At 44.3% G+C, this 20,524-nt stretch overlaps 1 protein-coding gene and 1 non-coding gene across 2 annotated transcripts in view; one reads left to right on the forward strand and one right to left on the reverse strand.

Moving 5' to 3' along the window:
- LOC119927003 (voltage-gated potassium channel subunit beta-1-like) overlaps positions 1–20,524 on the reverse strand; it is a 495,308-nt gene that overhangs the window by 334,585 nt on the left and 140,199 nt on the right. The window lies entirely within an intron of this gene.
- Positions 14,304–14,441, forward strand: LOC119936307. The gene has a single exon (XR_005453700.1). It is a non-coding gene; the product is annotated as a small nucleolar RNA SNORA7 (small nucleolar RNA).

Below are 20,524 nucleotides of genomic sequence, written 5' to 3' on the forward strand. Positions count from 1 at the left end.
TCAGTTACCTCATCTGTAAAATGGGGATTAAAACTGTGAGCCCCCCATGGGACAACCTGATCACCTTGTAACCTCCTCAGCGCTTAAAACAGTGCTTCGCGCCTAGCCAGCACTTAACAAATACCATCATCATTTTTATTATTATGACTTCAAGTCTGACTGTCCCTCACCTGATCTCTCAGCATCTCAAGTTCCCTCAACAAGTAAGCCCTTGATGATTTATGGGACTGGTTCAGTGAGTCATGAATGAAAAACGATTCTCTCTAGACCTGAGTGGTGAAGATTTCAAACGCAGGGCAGAATTTCTTTTTCCGTAATAAATGGTAAGCTCAAGGACGGGTTGGCCATCTGTACATTTGCATGTGAACCGTCAGCCTTCTTTTCAAAGAATTGGATTCATCTCAAGAATGAAAATGGGTTCGTTTGGGTTTCCAGCTGTGGAGGCAAAGATACGCCTTTATCCTCCAGCTGGTTTGAGTGCAAACTCCCAGAGGGTCGGTGTAAAGGGTACCATTTGAATAAGAGGCATTTGGTAGGATGACAGATCTGTCTGGGCATCTTATCAAATCTACCAATCCTTCTGGAAAGGGTTGAACAGCATGGTGACACCTCCTCCTGTCAGTTATATGATGAAATCTGATGGTGGCCTGGTTCCCTAAAATTGTCACCACTCACCTCCCTTCTCCCTGTTTGTTATGCCTCCTCCACAAATCCTGGAGTGGAAGCCATAAGGTCCAGGGGTTGTCAAGGAGCTGAAGGTGGTTACCTGCTTTTCCTGTTCCTGCCCCTACTCCAGAGCCTGGATTGATGATGATGTTAAGTGCTTACTATGTGCCAGGCACTGCACTAAGCACTGGGGAAGATACAAGCAACTCAAGTTGGACACAGTCCCTGTCCCATGTGGGGCTCACAGCCTCAAGCCCCGTTTTCCAGATGAGGGAACTGAGGCATAAAAAAGAGAAGTGACTTGTCCAGGGTCACACAGTGGACAAGTGGCAGAGCTGGAATTAGAATCCATGACCTTCTTTCTCCCAGCCCTGTCCCCTATCCACTATGCCATGCTACTTCTCTAGGTGGGGAGGTAGAATCAGGTGGCACAAACCCGCCCAAGGAACTGGGAAAGGGGTACTTCCCTTTGAGACGTTTCCTTCCTTTGTGCATATTTGCTATTATTTAGTTAATGATGTGCATGTAGCACATATTTGCTACTCTATTTATTTTGTTAATGATGTGCATATAGCTATAATTCGATTTATTCTGATGGTTTTTGACACCTGTCTACATGCTTTGTTTAGTTGTCTGTCTCCCCCTTCTAGACTGTGAGCCCGTAGTTGGGTAGGGACCATCTCTATATGTTGCCGACTTGTACTTCCCTAGCGCCTAGTACAGTGCTCTGCACACAGTAAGTGCTCAATAAATATGATTGAATGAATGAATAAATGAGGGGAGGGAAAAGGCCTTCCCCGGTCCAGCTGTTGCTCTGGAGCCCAGGCTGACGATTGGGAAGGCAGACGTTCTTCCTCCATGGCCCTAATGAAGTGGCCTCTCTGAACCCTGCTGTAGTGGAAACCACGCTTCAGCCGACCAGCCCCACCGCTGCCTCTCCATCTCTTGTAATAATAATAATAATAATAATAATAATAATAATAATAATATTTGTAAAGCACTTACTATGTGCAAAACACTGTTCAAAGCGCTGGCACTGTTCTAAGCGCTGTAGGGGTGGTAAGCCCAGAGGCTGAGGGATACCAAGGGAAACCCAGTTGATCAGTCTAGACTGTAAGCCCACTGTTGGGTAGGGACCATCTCTATGTGTTGCCAACTTGTACTTCCCCAGGGCTTAGTACAGTGCTCTACACACAGTAAGCACTCAATAAATCCGATTGAATTAATTAATGAATGAATCAGTCAGTCAATTGTATTTATTGAGCACTTATGTGTGCAGTGCACTGTACTAAGTGCTTGGGAGAGTACAATATAACCAACATAGTCCCTGCCCACAATGAGCCTACTGTCTAGAGGGGGAGACAGGCATTAATAGAAATGAATAAAATTACATATATGTTCATAAGTGCTGTGGGGCTCAGAGGGGAGATGAATAAAGGGAGTAAGTCGGGGCGAGGCAGACAGAGCCCCTTTGGTCTTGGTCCTTCCCCTCCCCACAACACCTGTATATATGTTTATACATATTTATTACTCTATTAATTTTATTTGTACATATTTATTCTATTTATTTTATTTTGTCAATATGTTTTGTTTTGTTCTCTGTCTCCCCCTTCTAGACTGTGAGCCCACTGTTGGGTAGGGACCGTCTCTACATGTTGCCAACTTGTACTTCCCAAGCGCTTAGTACAGTGCTCTGCACACAGTAAGTGCTCAGTAAATACAATTGAATGAATAAATGCAAGTCCCCAGTGGACAGTCTGTTCCACACACCCACAGCCCCTCCCCTATCCATACTTCCAGAGTCGACCTGATTCCCTCCGTCCTCTCTCCCAGCACTGTACCCTGCTCAAATATTGAGCAACTGGAAATTTTTGCCCAATATTTTGATCAGTAGTAATTATAAAGTACTAGTTATCATACCATCTTGAAGGAAGCAGCATGGCATAGTGGATAGTACACAGGCGTGGGAGTCGGGAGGTCATGAGTTCTCGTTCCGGCTCTGCTGCCTGTCTGCTGTGTGGCCTTGGGCAAGGCACTTCACTTCTCTGTGCCTCAGCTAACTCATCTGTAAAATGGCGATTGAGACTGCAAGCTCCATGTGGGACAGGGACTCTATCCAACCCAATTTTTGTGTATCCACCTCAGAGCTTAGACAGTGCCTGACACATAGTAAACACTTAACAAATTCCAGATTTATAATAATAATGTTAAGGATTTCACCTGATGAATAGGTAGCAGCACAAAATGTGCCGATCTGTCATGGAACCCTCTTTCTTTGCTGGTTTGTTAGCTCTTTGAGCTCCGTCCCACTTACATAAGTTTCATTACCTAAGCAACTATAAAAATTTAAACCTATGCTAGTTGGTTATAAGAAACACCTATGCACATGACAGGAATTTCACACCAATTAACCACCCCCTAACTATTTCACTCCCCCTCTCAGGCTGACACATGGAGAGTTTCTTGTAGTCTACCAGTCTCAACTACGGGAAGGAGAGTCAAGGAGGGCCATACTTATTCTAGTCCTAGATTGGGCAGTGACTAATGAGTGGAAGACAATCTGCCCCAAGTCAAAACTCAGCTGTGCTGGGCGGGAGTGGCAGTTTACTACATGGAAAAAGTCAACGGTAAACCACTTCCATATTTTTACCAGAATTTTTAGAGAAGCAATGTGCTCAGTGGAAAGAGCCAGGGATTGGGAGTTAGAGGTCAAGGATTTGAATCCTGGCTCTGCCCCTTGTCAGCTGTGTGACCTTGGGCAAGCCAGTTAACTTCTCTGGGCCTCAGTTCCCTCATCTGTAAAATGGGGATAATTCATTCATTCAGTCATTTATTAAGCACTTACTGTGTGCAGAGCATTATACTAAGCACTTGGGAAGTATGACTGTGAGCCCCACGTGGGACAACCTGATCACCTTGTATCCTCCCCAGAGCTTAGAACAGTGTTTTGCACATAGTAAGTGCTTAACAAATGCTATCATTTTTACCAAGAAAACTCTATGGACACAGTACTAGAGAAGCAGCATGGCTCAGTGGAAAGAGCACGGGCTTTGGAGTCAGACGTCAGGGGTTCGAATCCCAGCTCCACCACAAGTCTGCTGTGTGACGTTGGGCAAGTCACTTAACTTCTCTAAGCCTCAGTTCCCTCATCTGTAAAAATGGGGATTAAGACTGTGATCACACTGTATCCCCCCAGTGCTTAGAACAGTGCTTTGCACATAGTAAGCGCTTAACAAATGCCATCATTATTATTATTAGTAGTAGTATTAGAACAATTGCAGATGGAGGCAGGATATTCTGGGAGAGATGTGTCTATGGAGTTGTTATGTGTCACAGACGATTCGACAGCATAAGACAACACTTTCACTCAGGAAAGCAGAAAATCAGGGAGGTGTGTGGAGTGGGGAACTGGCAGTGTGGTTCCCCTTAGCTCAATATCTCATTGATCCTCCAGTGACTCCTCCCTCAACTCTCTATGGACCCCTCCACCACCTCCAAGCCTGGCACTAATCTTGCCATAGTTCCTACAATTGCCACCACTCATCTCCCTTCTCCTGCCTCATTCTCCCTGTCAATAGAGAAGCAGCATGATCTAGTGGCTAGAGCACAGGCCTTGGAGGGACGTGAGTTCTAAGGCAGGATTAGTTCTAATTCAGGCTCCACCACTCGTCTCCTGTGCAGGTCACTTAACTTCTCTGTACCTCAGTTCCCTCATCAGGAAAATGAGGATTAAAACTGTTATCCTCATGTGGGGCAAGGACTGTGTCCAACCTGATCAGCTTGTATCTACCCCGGAGCTTAGAACAGTGCTTGATACAGAGTAAGTGACTAACAAACACCATCATTATTACTATTGTTATTGTGTGTCTTCTAGAGGAGCAGCATATAACCATCAAGGAGATAGCACCGTCAAGGACGGTTGTGCCCTGGTTTTCCTTGAAGAGAATTGCATTGATTATGCACTGATCTTACCTCATATTACCTCCTTCCCTTCCCCACAGCACCCGTATATATGTATATATGTTTGTACGTATTTATTACTCTATTTATTTATTTATTTATTTTACTTGTACATATCTATCCTATTTTATTTTGTTAGTATGTTTGGTTTTGTTCTCTGTCTCCCCCTTTTAGACTGTGAGCCCACTGTTGGGTAGGGACTGTCTCTATATGTTGCCAATTTGTACTTCCCAAGCGCTTAGTACAGTGCTCTGCACATAGTTAGCGCTCAATAAATACGATTGATGATGATGATGATGATGATGCACTGGACAAATAATCAAAAGAATGGTTGTTTCAAATAAAAAAGAGAAAATATGTGAGGTGCATTCAAGATGTAAACAGGAGCTCTCGAAAGGTTTATAAGGATTAACCTCCAAACCATTCATACCAGGAGAATCAATAGATGATAACTGTGGGGTTATCTTCTTGAATATTTCATAGTTTTCTCCTAGATTTCCTTTATTTACTCATTCAAAAGTGCTTTTCACACAGACTCATCAGTTGTCATGAATGCAATGACACATATTGGTTGTGTCTAGAACAGGTGGGCCGCATGCCGGTCTTTAAAGAAAAAGTCTGTGCCGATTATACCAACTGTTGCTTTTTGACTGTCCCAGACCCAATCTCATTGTCCAACTAACTGAGGGGGAACAGGGAACTAGTATTGTGCTGTAGTTGTGGTGATCCAGTGTGTTTCATCTCGGGAACAGTAGGTGGGCAAAATGTAGAAAATGTTAACCATGGTATTTGGTAAGCACTCACTATGTGCCAGGCATCATTCTAGATACAAGATAATTAGGTTAGATGAAAGTCCCTGCGCCACATAGGGCTCCCAATTTGAGGAAGCAGCTTGGCTCAGTGAAAAGAGCATGGATCTGGGAATCAGAAGGACCTGGAGTCTAATCTCAGCTCTGCCAGATGTCTGCTATGTGACCTTTGGCAAGTCACTTAACTTCTCTCTGCTTCAGTTCCCTCATCTGTAAAATGGGGTTAAGAATGTGAGCCCCATGTGGGACAGGGACTGCGTTCAACCTCATCAACTTGTATTATCCCCATTGCTTAGAACAGTGCTTGGCACACAGTAAGAGCTTAACAAGTATCTCATAATTATTATTATTATTATTAAGTAAAAGCAGTCATTTTAGAGCACATGTTTTCTTGAGGGACCATCCTTATTGGTATATGTGAGGATTAATATATATTAATATAATAATAATATATAATATAATATATGTTAATATACATTGGACTCTGGACTGTAAGATCATTGTGGGCAGGGAACATGTCTACCACCTATAATGATAAGAATAATGATGGCATTTATTAAGCACTTACTATGTGCCAAGAACTGTTCTAAGCGCTGGGGAGGTTACAAGGTGATCAGGTTGTCCCACGGGGGGCTCACAGTCTTAATCCCCAGTTTACAGATGAGGTAACTGAGGCACAGAGAAGTGAAGTGACTTGCCCAAAGTCACACAGCTGACAACTGGTGGAGCTGGGATTAGAACCCATGACCTCTGACTCCCAAACCCATGCTCTTTCCACTGAGCCACATTGCTTCTCTATGTCATACTGTACTCTTCCAAGTGCTTAGTATAGTGCTCTGCACACAGTAAGTGCTCAGTAAATTGTTGATGATGACAATGATACACAGGGGAGCTGTTGTACAGGAGAACTGCCATTCATTTAATTCCTTTATATTTATTGAGTGCTTACTGTGTGCAGAGCACTGTTTTGTCATTCTTTCCAAACCAAGTCACTTGTCTGCCTGAGTTCTGGGGACCGACTTGAAGCTTCTTGATAAAGTCAGCAGATAACCTGATATTTTCCCTCTGCCAGGTGGCAAGTTCAAAGGCGAGATTTAGTGGGAAGATAGATTTCCTCAGACCCAACCCTGTGAGGGTGAGCTGTAGACTAGAAATAAATCTCCCTTCACATTGCCTGAACCTAAAATGGAAGTTGGGTAGACACCACTTGGGTAGACACCAATTTAGCCCTGTTAGCTTCTTATATTGGGTTCCAATCTCAGCTCCACCACTTGTCTGCTGTGTGACCTTAAGCAAGAAAAGCAGCTTGGCCAAGTAGATAGAGCCCGGGTCTGGGAGACCTTGGGCAACTCACTTCACTTCTCTGAGTCTCAGTTACCTCATCTGTAAAATGGGGATTAGAATTGTGAGCTCCATTAAGGACATGGATTGTGTCCAACCTGATTTAATTTTATCTACCCACCAGTTTCTCCAACCTGAGTGTTCCTGGGATATTTCATTCTAGACTGTGAGCCCACTGTTGGGTAGGGACCGTCTCTATATGTTGCCAACTTGTACTTCCCAAGCGCTTAGTACAGTGCTCTGCACACAGTAAGCGCTCAATAAATACAATTGAATGAATGAATGAATGAATTCTGCCATCTGCTTTCCAGGAAGTTTTAAATTAGGAACAAATGTCCCAAGAACTCTTTGGATATAGTGATCCCTCTCTGGTCCTACTGCCAGGCCCTTTTTGAGCCCATGCCCTCCTGGAAGACCAGGATGTCTTCCATCCTGCCAGTATGTCAAAGAAAGTGGGGGAGAATTACAAGCAGAATGTGTCTCTGGGCAAACAAAAAATGGGGACATTCTAGGAGACACCTCCTCAAATGATCAGAAGTGTAGCCCAAATGCTAGATATCTCTTGTTACAACTAATCAATCAATGCTATGTACTGAATGGTAACTGTGTAGAGAACCATATTAAGAGCTTGGGAAAGGAGAATATAATTGTTGGTAGATGTGATCCCTGCCCACAAGGAGCTTACAGTCCATAAGCTTTTGTTACCTGGAGGAGTTGTTCTTCTTTAGATGCTACTCAATGCTGTTCTCCCTTTGGGGTCTACCAATGCTGTTCAGCCTCATTAATGACCATGGTGGCAGTGACCATCCATTTCTTGCCAAACGTGTGATACTACAGGGTATAACATGAAATATAAACATTCACCTGCTTTGACGTGAGACTTTTCTATGGTATTTGTTAAATGCTTGCTATGTTCCAGGGACTATTCTATGGGTTGGGGAAGATGCGAGGTAATCAGGGTGGATACGGTTCCTGTCCCACTTGGGGCTCACGATCTTCATCACCATTTTAAGAATGAGGTACTGAGGCACAGAGAAATTAAGTGACTTGTCCAAGGTCATACAGCAGACAAGTGGTGGACCCAGGACTAAAATCTTGGTCCTTCTGACTCCCAAGGCTGTGCACTATCCATTAGGCAATATTGCTTCTCATTCTGACATTACTAAAAAACAAAACTGCTGTAATTAGCACCAACGTTGGATACTGGGCTAATTATCAATTAATCAATGTTATTTATTGAGCATTTATTGCGTGTCGAGCTCTGTACTAAGCTCTTGAGAAAATACAATACAACAAAGTTGGTAGATGCATTCCCAGCCCACAGCAAACATACAGTCTAGGTGGGTTAGACAAACATTAATGTCAATAAACATTTTATAAATGTATACATAAGTACTGTGGGGGGGAGGGTGGGGTGAATATCAAATGTCCAAAGGTCACAGATCCAAACGCATAGGGGATGCAGAAGGGACAGGGAATTGGGGAAAAGAGGCTTTAATTCATTCATTCATTCATTCATTGAATCGTATTTATTGAGCGCTAACTGTGTGCAGAGCACTGTACTAAGCGCTTGGGAAGTACAAGTTGGGCAAGACCTCTTAGAGGAGATGAGACCTTAAGGAAGACCTTAAGGTGGTTTGATGTACAGGGAGCGGGAGGGAATTCCAGACCAGGGGGAGGACATGGGAAAGGTGTCTTTGCCGAGATAAAAATGATCAAGGTACAGTTGGCTCTAGAGGAGCAAAGAGTGTGGTGTGGGCTGAAGCAGGAGGTCAGTGATAATTCTACTCGTCTATTGGGATTTATTGAACAGGACCCTTCTATTCTTGAAACTGAAACCTTTCCCTTTCAAAGCCATGAGAGAAGTTGGGGAGTGGTTTTGTTTTTCTGTTTTTTTAAATGGTATTTGTTTATCACTTACAATGTGCCAGGCACCGTACTAAGCGCTGGAGTAGTTACAAGGTTGGACAGAGTCCATAACCCCACGGGGCTCGCAGTCTTAATTCCCATTTTACAGGTAAGGTAACTGAGGCACGGAGAAGTTAAGTAACTTGCCCAAGATCACACAGCAGACAAGTGATGGAGCCTGGATTAGAACCTAGGTCCTTCTGATTCCCAGGCCCATGCTCTAGCCACAAGACCACACTGCTTCTCATGGGAGTTGATAGAGAGATTTCATGAAACTCAAAATAATTGAAATACACAGCTAGATTCTTATGTATTTTGAAGGGCACATTAAATTCACATTAGTGTTCACTCCACAATTATATAAAACCTGAAAATTCTGAGTATTTCCTCTAGTGTATTCAAACTCACACTTCTAACCATAAACAAACAAAAATTAGGTTAATTACTACTTTTTCAAAAGGAAATTTTCAGTCGAGGAATTTGTTTCTTTTTTAAAGTTTCATGTGTTTCTGCATCATTATTTTTTTTTCATTCTAACAGTTCCTGTAGGATTATTTTATACACTAATTACTCATCTCCCATACAAATGTTTCTCATCTCAGATCATATTTACCTAAAAATATTTAGAGCCTCAAACTGTAAGTAATAATCTCTATTACAGCACCCTCACAGATATTGAATAGTTCACAGTCAGCAATTTTAGACTGAGGAGTTAAAATGAAAGTAGTTTGTTGGAATATTGAAAAGACTGGATATTTCTGTGCCAGGTTACATAGGTGATGCTAATAAAAGCATTTTCAATTAATGGGTGGAATGTTCCAAGATCGGAATACATTTTCCAGGGGTGTCCATGCTATTCAGATGGAAGGAGCCCTCCATTATAATAATAATACTAATTTTAGTATTTGTTAAGCACTTACTATGAGCAAAGCACTGTTCTAAGTGTTAGGGAGGATACAAGGTGATCAGGTTGTCTCATATGGGGCTCACAGTCTTAATCCCTATTTTACAGATGAGGTAACTGAGGCACAGAGAAGTTAAGTGACTTGCCCAAAGTCACACAGCAGCAGAGCTGGGATTTGAGCCCTTGACCTCTGACTCCCAAGCCCAGGCTCTTTCCACCAAGCCACACTGCTTCTCATTCAATCAATCAATCAATCCATCAATCAGTCGTATTTATTGAGCGCTTACTGTGTGCAGAGCACTGTACTAAGCGCTTGGGAAGTACAAGTTGGCAACATATAGAGACAGTCCCTACCCAACAGTGGGCTCACAGTCTCATTCAATTACTGAATTGAATTGTACTTTCTTAAACACTTTGCACACCACTCTGCACACAGTAAGCATAGAAAGTAGCATGGCCTAGTGGATAGAGCACAGGCCTAGAAGCCAAGGGATCTGGGTTCTAATTCCAGTTCTACTGCTTGCCAGCTGTGTGACTTTGAGCAAGTCACTTAACTTGTCTGTGCTTCAGTTTCCTCATCTGTAAAGTGGGGATTCAATGCTTGTTCTCCCTCTTACTTGACTGTGAGCCCCATGTAAGAAAGGGACTTTGTCCGACCTGAGTAACTCGTATTTTCCTCAGCGCTTAGAACAGTGCTTGATGCATAGTGAACACTGAACAAATGCCATATAAACAAAAAAATCACTCGATAAATGCCAGTTATTGACTAATTGATCTTGCCAGGTTTACAAAGATTACCATGTTCAATTTTTTACTAATCCTTTTAAAATCAATGTTTAAAGTCACAACAGTCTCGGGTTGACTCCTTGAGTGTTGCTGCTTAATAAAAGCTCCATAGTTTGGATTAGAAAATAAATTTGGGGGCAGAGAGCGGACAAAGGGATTGGGCAAAGGGAAACAATTAGATCTCTGCATTACAAGGCTAAAACTCTGCGACAGGAATGGGAAGAAAGCCAAAACCCGCAGCCAAGCTCTGAGCAACTAATTCTCCATCTGCTTTAGGGCTTAGTTAGGAAAACAGACCCAAATGAAAGGTCATATTTTCAGGGACAAGCCTTTGTACCTAAATATCAAATATTACAAAACTCCTCCACCAGATTCAAGATGAGTCCCTGAATAAGCCCACAAAGAACTGCAAATAGATTTTTTATGAAAAATAGCCAAGCTGGGCAAACATTGTTCAAAGCTGGGATTTTTAAGCACTTTGAGGATTTAAAAAAAGTTAACTTTTAGTGACCTGAATCACTGATTTTGGCCTTGGAGTGTCATTTCACGGTACTTATAAGGAAGGATGAAGACGAGTGTGGTGGGAAACCCCATTTTCTCCCCCATCTATGCCTCTGTTCAATAGCCAGATGTGGAGGACACAGGGAAAGGGTCAGGGCTCTGAAGTTTGTAGGGGATGCAAGAGTGATGAGGGAGGATGGAGGCCAGAGACTTTCTGAGTTGGGTTGTGCTTTGGTGGCTTCACTGTTCCCATAGTGACAGAGAGAAGGGCCAGAGGGAGTTGGTGGGGCCAGACCCAGAGGTTTAGTTGGAATCTAAGTGAGGGACATGCGCAGAACAAGGTGGTAATAATAATAATAATAATAATAACAATAATAATAATAATAATAATAATTTTGGTATTTGTTAAGTACTTACTATGTGCCAAGCACCATTCTAAGCCCTGGGGTAGATACAAGGTAATCAGGTTGGCCCACGTGGGGCTCACAGTCTTCATCCCCATTTTACAGATGAGGGAACTGAGGCCCAGAGAAGTGAAGTGACTTGCCCAAAGTCACACAGCTGACAGTTGGCGGAGCCAGGATTTGAACCCACAACCTCTGAATCCAAAGCCTGGGCTCTTTCCACTGAGCCACGGTAGTCCCAAGAACATTAGATTTCAGGAGCTGCCAATCCAGGCCCAAGTTTTTGTTCTCTCCTTACCCTCGGGAATGTTCTTGTACCTAAGAACACCCTTCTTTCCTCAGTAGTCCAGAAAAGGGAGATGCCATTCTGATAACTATGGAGGCTCTCCGATGACTTCAGAAAGCCTTCCAATGCCTCCCAAGGACCACTTCAAAGTGCAGTAGATGCCGCCAAATGCCCTGTGGATCAAACGGTCCTGGCACCATCATGTGAACCTTGTCCTCCCCATGACTTTCCCATCACTGTAGCCAACACCACAATCCTCCCTGTCTCACAAGTCCCAAACCTTGGCATTATTCTCGACTCATCGACTCCCTCATTCAACCCACACGTTCAATCTGTCACTAAATCCTGTCGGTTCTACCTTCACAACAACTCTAGAATCCGCACTTTCCTCTCCATGCAAACTGCTGCTCTATGCTGATCCAAGCATTTATCTTATCCCTACTCGACTTCTGCTGCTGCTTCCTTGTTGGTGACTCTGCCTCCTGTCTCTCCCCTCTCCAGTCCCTTCATCTTTCTGTTGTCCAGGTCACTTTTCTACAAATAAAAAAATGAAAAAAAGCTTGTTCCACATCTCCTCTCTCCTCCAAAACCTCTAATGGTTGCCTATACATCTCCATGTCAAACAGATATTCCTTACTATCATCTTTAAGGCACTCCATCAGTTCTTTCAATCCTACCTTACCTTGCTGATCTCCTAATATAAACCATCTTGCCCATTTCACACCCCTATTGACAACCTACTCACTATACCATAGACTACAAGCTCTTTGTGGGCAGGAAATGTGTCTGTTTATTGTTTTATTGCACTCTCCTAAGTGTTAAGTACAGTGCTCTGCACATGATAAGTGCTCAATAAATACGATTGAATAAATAAATGTGATTGAATGAATGTACCTCAATCTCACTCTCACTTCCTATCCTACAGACCACCACCACCCTACCCACCCTCCTAAAATCACATCTCTTCTAAGAGGCCTTTCCCAGCTAAGTCTTCATTTCCCTGACTCATTCTCCCTTCTGAGTTGTCTATTCAGTCAGATCTGTACACCTGATATTCACCCGTTCCCCCAGCCCAGCAGTTCCTATGTATAATACATATCCTTATGCACTGCCATTTCCCCTCTCTGTCATATATTTTAATGTCTGTCTCCTTCCCTAAACTGTAGGCTTCTTGAGGGCAAGGATAGCATCTACTAACTCTATTGTATTATAATAATAATAATGGTGTTGGTTAAGCACTTACTATGTGCCAAGCACTGTTCTTAGCACTAGAGTAGATACAAGATAATCAGCTTGTCCCATGTGGGGCTCACAATCTTAATTTCCATTTTACAGATGAGGTAACCGAGGCACAGAGAAGTCGTGACTTGCTCAGAGTCACACAGCTGATCAGTGGTGGAGCTGGGATTAGAATAGACGACCTCGGACTCCCAAGTCCGTGCTGTACTCTCCCAAACTTTAAGTACAGTTCTCTACACACAGTGAGCATCTCAATATACAGCCCTGATTGATTGATTGATTGATATAAGAAAATTCTATAGGCACTCAAGAGCAAAGAGCTAAAGGACTGAATAGTGACGCATATGGGCTATGAACCCAAAGATGAGCCACATCCCTGCTGCTAGAGAAACAGCATGGCCTAGAGGAAAGCGGACAGACTTGGGAGTCAGATGTCTTGGGTTCTACTCTGAGCTCGGCCACTTGTCTGGCCTGTGTCACAACTTTTTTGTGCCTCAGTTTTCTCATCTGCCAAATGGGGAGCCAAAACCTTGTTCTCCCCTCTACTTAGATTTTGAGCCTGCTTTGGGACAGTGACTGCTTCTAATCTGATTGTCTCGTATCTGTACTAGTACTTAGAACATATAGTAAGTGCTTAACAAATACCACAGTGATTACTATTATTAGCATCAGTAATAATAGGAGTGGGAGCAGCATGGAAGGCAGTGGTGGAGCGGCTTAGGGGAAGGATTAAAAGGGGAAATTCTGGAAGGGACCTCCATCCATAGACAGTTCCACCCAGTTCCTATTTCCATCCCATTGTATAGGACCTTCAGCTTCCTATTGTTCGACACGGACAGCTATGCTCTGATCCTTTGGGAGAGGTTCCAGTCCATCAATCGTATTTACTGAGCACTTACTGTGTGCAGAGCACTGTACTAAGCTCTGGGGAGAGGACAAAATAATAATAAACAAGCACATTGCCTGTCCACAACAAGGTTACAGTCTAGATGGGGGAGAATGCTGTCCTCTGGGATGTGTGAACTCTTACCCCACGGTATTAGCTATTAGTTTTGCTCTCATGACTACCTTTTTTATGATATTTGTTCATTCATTCAATCGTATTTATTGAGCACTTACTGTGTGCAGAGCACTGTACTAAGCGTCAAGTGCTAGAGTAGATACAAGTAAATGAGATTGGACACAGTCCATATCCCAACATAGGGCACCAAATCTAAGTATCTCAAAGCAAGTAGAGAAACAGATGGCTCATGAGATTCACATTACGAGTTATTGATTGTAAGCTCCTTGAGAGCATGGACCATGTCTACCAAGTCTAGTGTATTGTACTCTCCCCAGTGCTTAGTACAGTGCTCTGCACAAATATAATTGATCAATTGGTCGATGTATAAGTTGAGTTCCTAGAGAATTATAATGGGAATCACTGACCAGAGGAAAGAGTCTAACTCTTGTTGAAAGGTTCAAGGAGAGATGAGGTGGAACCACAGGTTGATTATTTTAAACCCTAAGGGTCACATCTGGAGAGTTTCCAGTACTCTGCCAGTCTTGGCTATGGGAGGGAAAGTCAAGCAGAGGTTTACCCATTCCATTCCTAGCTTGGGCAGTGGCTGGCGAGTGGAAGGCAATCTGCTACAAGTCAAAACTCAACCATGCTGGGCAACAGTGTCATGGGAGAGAGTCGAGGGCAGAGACTTGAGTTTACTGGGTGGAAGGTGGCAATGGTAAACCACATCCATATTTTTACCAAGAAAACTCTATGGATACACTACCAGAATGATTGCAGATGGAGAGCGGGGTGTTCTGGGAGAGTTGTATCCGTTGTGTCGCTATGGGTCAGAAATGATTCGACGGCAAAAGACAAGATAAGACAAGGAGGTCTTAGTAACCAAGTCGAGGCAATACCACAAAAGGAATTAAACAGTGACACCAGTTTCTGAATAGCAAGCCAACATCCATGATCTCTTCTGGGAGAGCATTCTAGGGTGAGGAAAAAGAAGAAAGCCCCTTTTATTATCATTACTATTATTATCATTATTATTAGGCATTTACTATATATCAAGCACTGTTCGAAGCACTAGGGTCGATAATCAGGTCGGTCACAATTCTGTCACTCAAGGGATTCACAGCCTAAGTAGGAGGGAGAACAGATATTTAAGGTCAGAGTCAATGACAGAGAAAGTACCGATTGAATCTCCAAAATTTTCGAGTTGGGATTTGCTATTCATATGGAATAGGATTTCTTAAATCTCCATAAGACCCTGGGGAAATAAGTAGAGAACAGCTGTCCTGCATATTTAGTGATTCAAGGGCCTGGAGGTCCTGAAGTTTCTTCCAACTCTGGAACTCTATGACAGCTATTATTTCCACTCTGTAGAGGTGAAAGCGAGGCTTGGGTATCCTCAAGTGCTAGCAAAAAGGAGTAAATTCAAGTTGTCTGTGAGTGTCATACATTTCATTTTCTGCCCAGAAAAAAAATGTATAAAACAAAAAGAGGAAGGCACATTTCCAAAAAGGTAAAAATGTAGATGAAATTTCACTCATTCAGTCATATTTATTGAGCACTTAACTGTGTGCAGAGCACTGCGTTAAGTGCTTTGAGAACACAAGTGCTTGGGAAAGTTTAAAGACATTCAACACGCGGAATTCAGCCAGCAGATATCATGGCTCAAAGGTCCTCAGAAATAATGCTTCATTTCTATCAATCAATCAGTGGTATTTGTTGAGCATTTACTGTGTGCAGAGCACTGTACTAAGTGCTTGGGAGAGTACTCAGCAACAGAGTTAAGCCATTGGTGAAGAGGCATAAGGGAAGGAGTAAAGGGGGAAGCTTTGGAAGGGACCTTCCTCCAAGAGAAGCAGAATGGCATAGTGGATAGGTCATGGGTTCTAATCCCAGCTCCACCACTTCTCTGCTGTGTAATCTTGGGCAAATCACTTTACTTCTCTGTGCCTCAGTTACCTCATTTGTAAAATGGGGATTGAGACTGTGAGCCCTATGTGGGACAGAGACTGTGTCCAACCCAATTTTCTAGTTTATACCCCAAAACGTAGTACAGTGCCTGGCACAAAGTAAGCACTTTACAAATACCAAAGTTATTATTATTATTATTGTTGTTGTTGTTATTATTACTATTATGGAGCACTCCACCAAGATAAGCAGCCACTTCTCCCAGAGTTGTGCTATATATCCCTTGCCCACAAAGAGCTTTTACCTCCTGCAAAGATCCCCGCCCCACCCAGCCCAACTCTCAGAGGACTAAAGAGCTTCAAGAAAGGAGATGGCTCAACAGGCTTCTCCTAGCCTCAAGGAAGAGGGAGAGGGTGGGGAGGAAGGGAATCAGAAAGGAGCAGAGAAAGGGGCAGGAATTATTGACTTTTTACTGTCCAATAACATCAGCACTCATTTGCCTTAGCAGCCAAAGTAGGATTGAAAGTATCTAAATCTCAATCTTGGAGATTATTGATCTCAGGGTAAAAAGCTTAGCCGTTTACAGGGATTAGATGGTAAATGACAAATGATCCAAACCATTACTCTAAATTGCGCCGTGTCAATCCCTCTGAAAGGCCTGACAACCCTAATGGCCTTTTATGTGTCTTTCATGGTTGGGCAAAATTGCAAACATTTAGGTGATCATTACGATGATGTTATGTGTCATGCCAAATTATTCCTGTTGCACCAGCACTCCACGGTTCTGTGTGCCATTAAATAATTCATCTGGGCAGTTCCTTCTCCATCTACACAATGCTCTTCTCCTCGAGGTGACACTTCCCTACTTAAGCTGTGATCCCAAAGTGACTTGGATTCGCATTATGTTGGAGTTTAATTACAGCATTTCTCAGGAAGGAAATTTCAGGGTCATTTAATGCTTTGTTCAGAAAACACAAGAGCGCAGTGTGCTATATACATAGCTGGTAAAATCACAGCCCCGCATAGCCACGTCCGGGCATCGGAAGCATCAACTCCACTGTCCAGAGATCCCAGGACCCCTCTGTGGCACGGAGGGAAAAAAAAGGAGACTTGGAGTTTAGTTTCCTAACAAACAGCACTCTATTCATTTGCACAATATAGCCAGACTTTAAGTCTTGCACTGTCTTTCACCCACACAGGATTGAGAAGCAGTGAGGCCTGGTGAATACAGCATAGTCCTGGGGGTCAGAAAGAGCTGGGTTCTAATTCTGGCTGCTGAGTGACCTTGGGCAAGTCACTTCACTTCCTTGTGCCTCAGTTACTTCATTGGTAAAATGGGAATTAAGACTGTGAACCTCATAATCAATCAATCGTATTTATTGAACACTTACTGTGTGCAGAGCACTGTACTAAGCGCTTGGGAAGTACAAGTTGGCAACATATAGAGACAGTCCCTACCCAACAGTGGGCTTGAGACTATGTCCAACATGATTAGCTTGTATCTACCCCAGTAAATAGTATATTTCCTAACACATAGTAAGGACTTAACAAATGCCATAAGAAAAAAGACACACACACGCACACACACACACACACACACACACACACACACACATATGCATGGACACGGACACCCCTCACCTTCAATGTCTTCTGCAAATACAGGGAACAACCACCACCAGTGCATTACAATTATTAAGTAAATGTTCCTGTGGGTACTTAATGATAATGATGGTATCTGTTAAGTGCCTACTTTGTGCCAGGCAGTGTACTAAGCGCTGGGGTGGATATGAGCAAATCAAGGCGGACACAGTCCCTTGTCCCATGTGGGGCTCACAGCCTCAATCCCCATTTTATGGATGAGGTAACTAAGGCACAGAGAAGTGAAGTGACTTGCCGACGGTCACACAGCCGACAAGTGGCAGAGCCGGGATTAGAACCCGTGACCTTCTGATTCCCAGGCCTGTGGTCTGTCCACTACACCATGCTGTGATGGAACTACGGCCCCAGCAGGCATTGCTGTGGGTAACACAAGGCATCTCTGGCTGGCTCTAGATAGGGAATGGTTCAGAAACCAGAACCTCTGTGGGAGCGGTAGAACAGTGCTTTGCACATAGTAAGCGCTTAACAAATGCCATCATCATCACCATCATCAACTGCATTTAGGAGGCAGGTAACGGCACTCTCACTGTGCCTCCTGGCCACAAAATACAGACGCATTGGGGTTACCTTCCATGCAGTTGTGGCAGGGGAGAATGTAAAGAGGATCTCTGCCCTTGGGGGTTCTGCTACAAGAGGGAAGGGGTAAGGCCAGGACCCCTGGGGGGCTTCTGGATCCAGCCATGTTGGTGACTCAGTCCAGTATCTAAACTCCTTAGCTTTTAACCTCGGTGGGGAGTAGAGCCAAATGGGTTCGGTTTGTGTCTGGTGAAGATTTGCCTAAGCGTTGTCACGGCTGTCTTCATTCAGCATGCAGTGAACTCTTCAGGGTCAAATGTACACTCATCCATTCATTAGTCATATTTATTGAGCACCTACTTTATGGACAAGACTGTACTAGCCACTAGGATACATTTCAAAGGAACATACACACTGCTGATAGGCCCTGACTCGGAGAAGCAGCGTGGCTCAGTGGAAAGAGCGCGGGCTTTGGACTCAAAGGTCACTCAGTCATTCATTCAATCATATTTATTGAGTGCTTACTGTGTGCAGAGCACTATACTAAGCGCTAGGGAAGTACAAGTTGGCAACATATAGAGACGGTCCCTACCCAATCAATCAATCAATCAATCAATCAATCAATCGTATTTATTGAGCGCTTACTATGTGCAGAGCACTGTACTAAGCGCTTGGGAAGTACAAATTGGCAACATATAGAGACAGTCCCTACCCAACAGTGGGCTCACAGTCTAAAAGGGGGAGACAGAGAACAAAACCAAACATACCAACAAAATAAAATAAATAGGATAGATATGTACAAGTAAAATAAATAAATAAATAAATAAATAAATAGAGTAATAAATATGTACAACCATATATACATATATACGAGTGCTGTGGGGAAGGGAAGGAGGTAAGATGTGGGGGATGGAGAGGGGGACGAGGGGGAGAGGAAGGAAGGGGCTCAGTCTGGGAAGGCCTCCTGGAGGAGGTGAGCTCTCAGTAGGGCCTTGAAGGGAGGAAGAGAGCTAGCTTGGTGGATGGGCAGAGGGAGGCCATTCCAGGCCCAGGGGAGGACGTGGGCCGGGGGTCGATGGCGGGACAGGCGAGAACGAGGAACGGTGAGGAGATTAGTGGTGGAGGAGCGGAGGGTGCGGGCTGGGAAGTAGAAGGAGAGAAGGGAGGTGAGGTAGGAGGGGGCGAGGTGATGGACAGCCTTGAAGCCCAGGGTGAGGAGTTTCTGACTGATGCGCAGATTGATTGGTAGCCATTGGAGGTTTTTGAGGAGGGGAGTGATATGCCCAGAGCGTTTCTGGACAAAGATAATCCAGGCAGCAGAATGAAGTATGGATTGAAGTGGAGAGAGACACGAGGATGGGAGATCAGAGAGAAGGCTGGTGCAGTAGTCCAGACGGGATAGGATGAGAGCTTGAATGAGCAGGGTAGCAGTTAGGATGGAGAGGAAAGGGCAGATCTTGGCAATGTTGCGGAGCTGAGACCGGCAGGTTTTGGTGACGGCTTGGCCGTGAGGGGTGAATGAGAGAGCGGAGTCGAGGATGACACCAAGTTTGCGGGCTTGTGAGACGGGAAGGATGGTAGTGCCGTCAACAGAGATGGGAAAGTCAGGGAGAGGACAAGGTTTGGGAGGGAAGACAAGGAGTTCAGTCTTCAACATGTTGAGCTTTAGGTGGCGAGCAGACATCCAGATGGAGATTTCCTGAAGGCAGGAGGAGATGCAAGCCTGGAGAGAGGGGGAGAGAGCAGGGGCAGAGATGTAGATCTGGGTGTCATCAGCGTAGAGATGATAGTTGAAGCCATGGGAGCGAATGAGGTCACCAAGGGAGTGCGTGTAGATTGAGAACAGAAGGGGACCAAGCACTGAACTTTGGGGAACCCCCACAGTAAGAGGATGGGAGGGGGAGGAGGAGCCTGCAAAAGAGACTGAGAAAGAACGACTGGAGAGATAAGAGGAGAACCAGGAGAGGACGGAGTCTGTGAAGCCAAGGTCAGATAGCGTGTTGAGGAGAAGGGGGTGGTCCACAGTGTCAAAGGCAGCTGAGAGGACGAGGAGGATTAGTATAGAGTATGAGCCGTTGGATTTGGCAAGCAGGAGGTCATTGGTGACCTTTGAGAGGGCAGTTTCCGTGGAATGAAGGGGACGGAAGCCAGACTGGAGGGGGTTGAGGAGAGAGTTGGCGCTGAGAAATTCTAGGCAGCGCGTGTAGACAACTCGTTCAAGGAGTTTGGAAAGGAATGGTTGGAGGGATATGGGACGATAACTATAAGGTGAGGTGGGGTCAAGAGAGGGTTTTTTTAGGATGGGAGAGACATGGGCATGTTTGAAGGCAGAGGGGAAGGAACCAGTGGAGAGTGAGCGGTTGAAGATGGAAGTTAAGGAGGGGAGAAGGGATGGAGCGAGAGATTTCATGAGATGAGAGGGAATGGGGTCAGAAGCACAGGTGGCCGGAGTAGCACTTGAGAGGAGGGAGGAGAGTTCCTCTGAGGATACTGCTGGGAAGGATGGGAGAGTAGCAGAGAGTGCTGAGAGCCGGGGGGTTGGAGAAAGGGGGGAAGAGACTTTGGGGAGGTCGGACCTGATGGATTTAATTTTGTTAATGAAGTAGGAGGCCAGATCATTGGGGGTGTTGGAAG

The sequence above is a fragment of the Tachyglossus aculeatus genome, chromosome 1, assembly GCF_015852505.1.
Source record: "Tachyglossus aculeatus isolate mTacAcu1 chromosome 1, mTacAcu1.pri, whole genome shotgun sequence".
Lineage (NCBI taxonomy): Eukaryota > Metazoa > Chordata > Mammalia > Monotremata > Tachyglossidae > Tachyglossus > Tachyglossus aculeatus.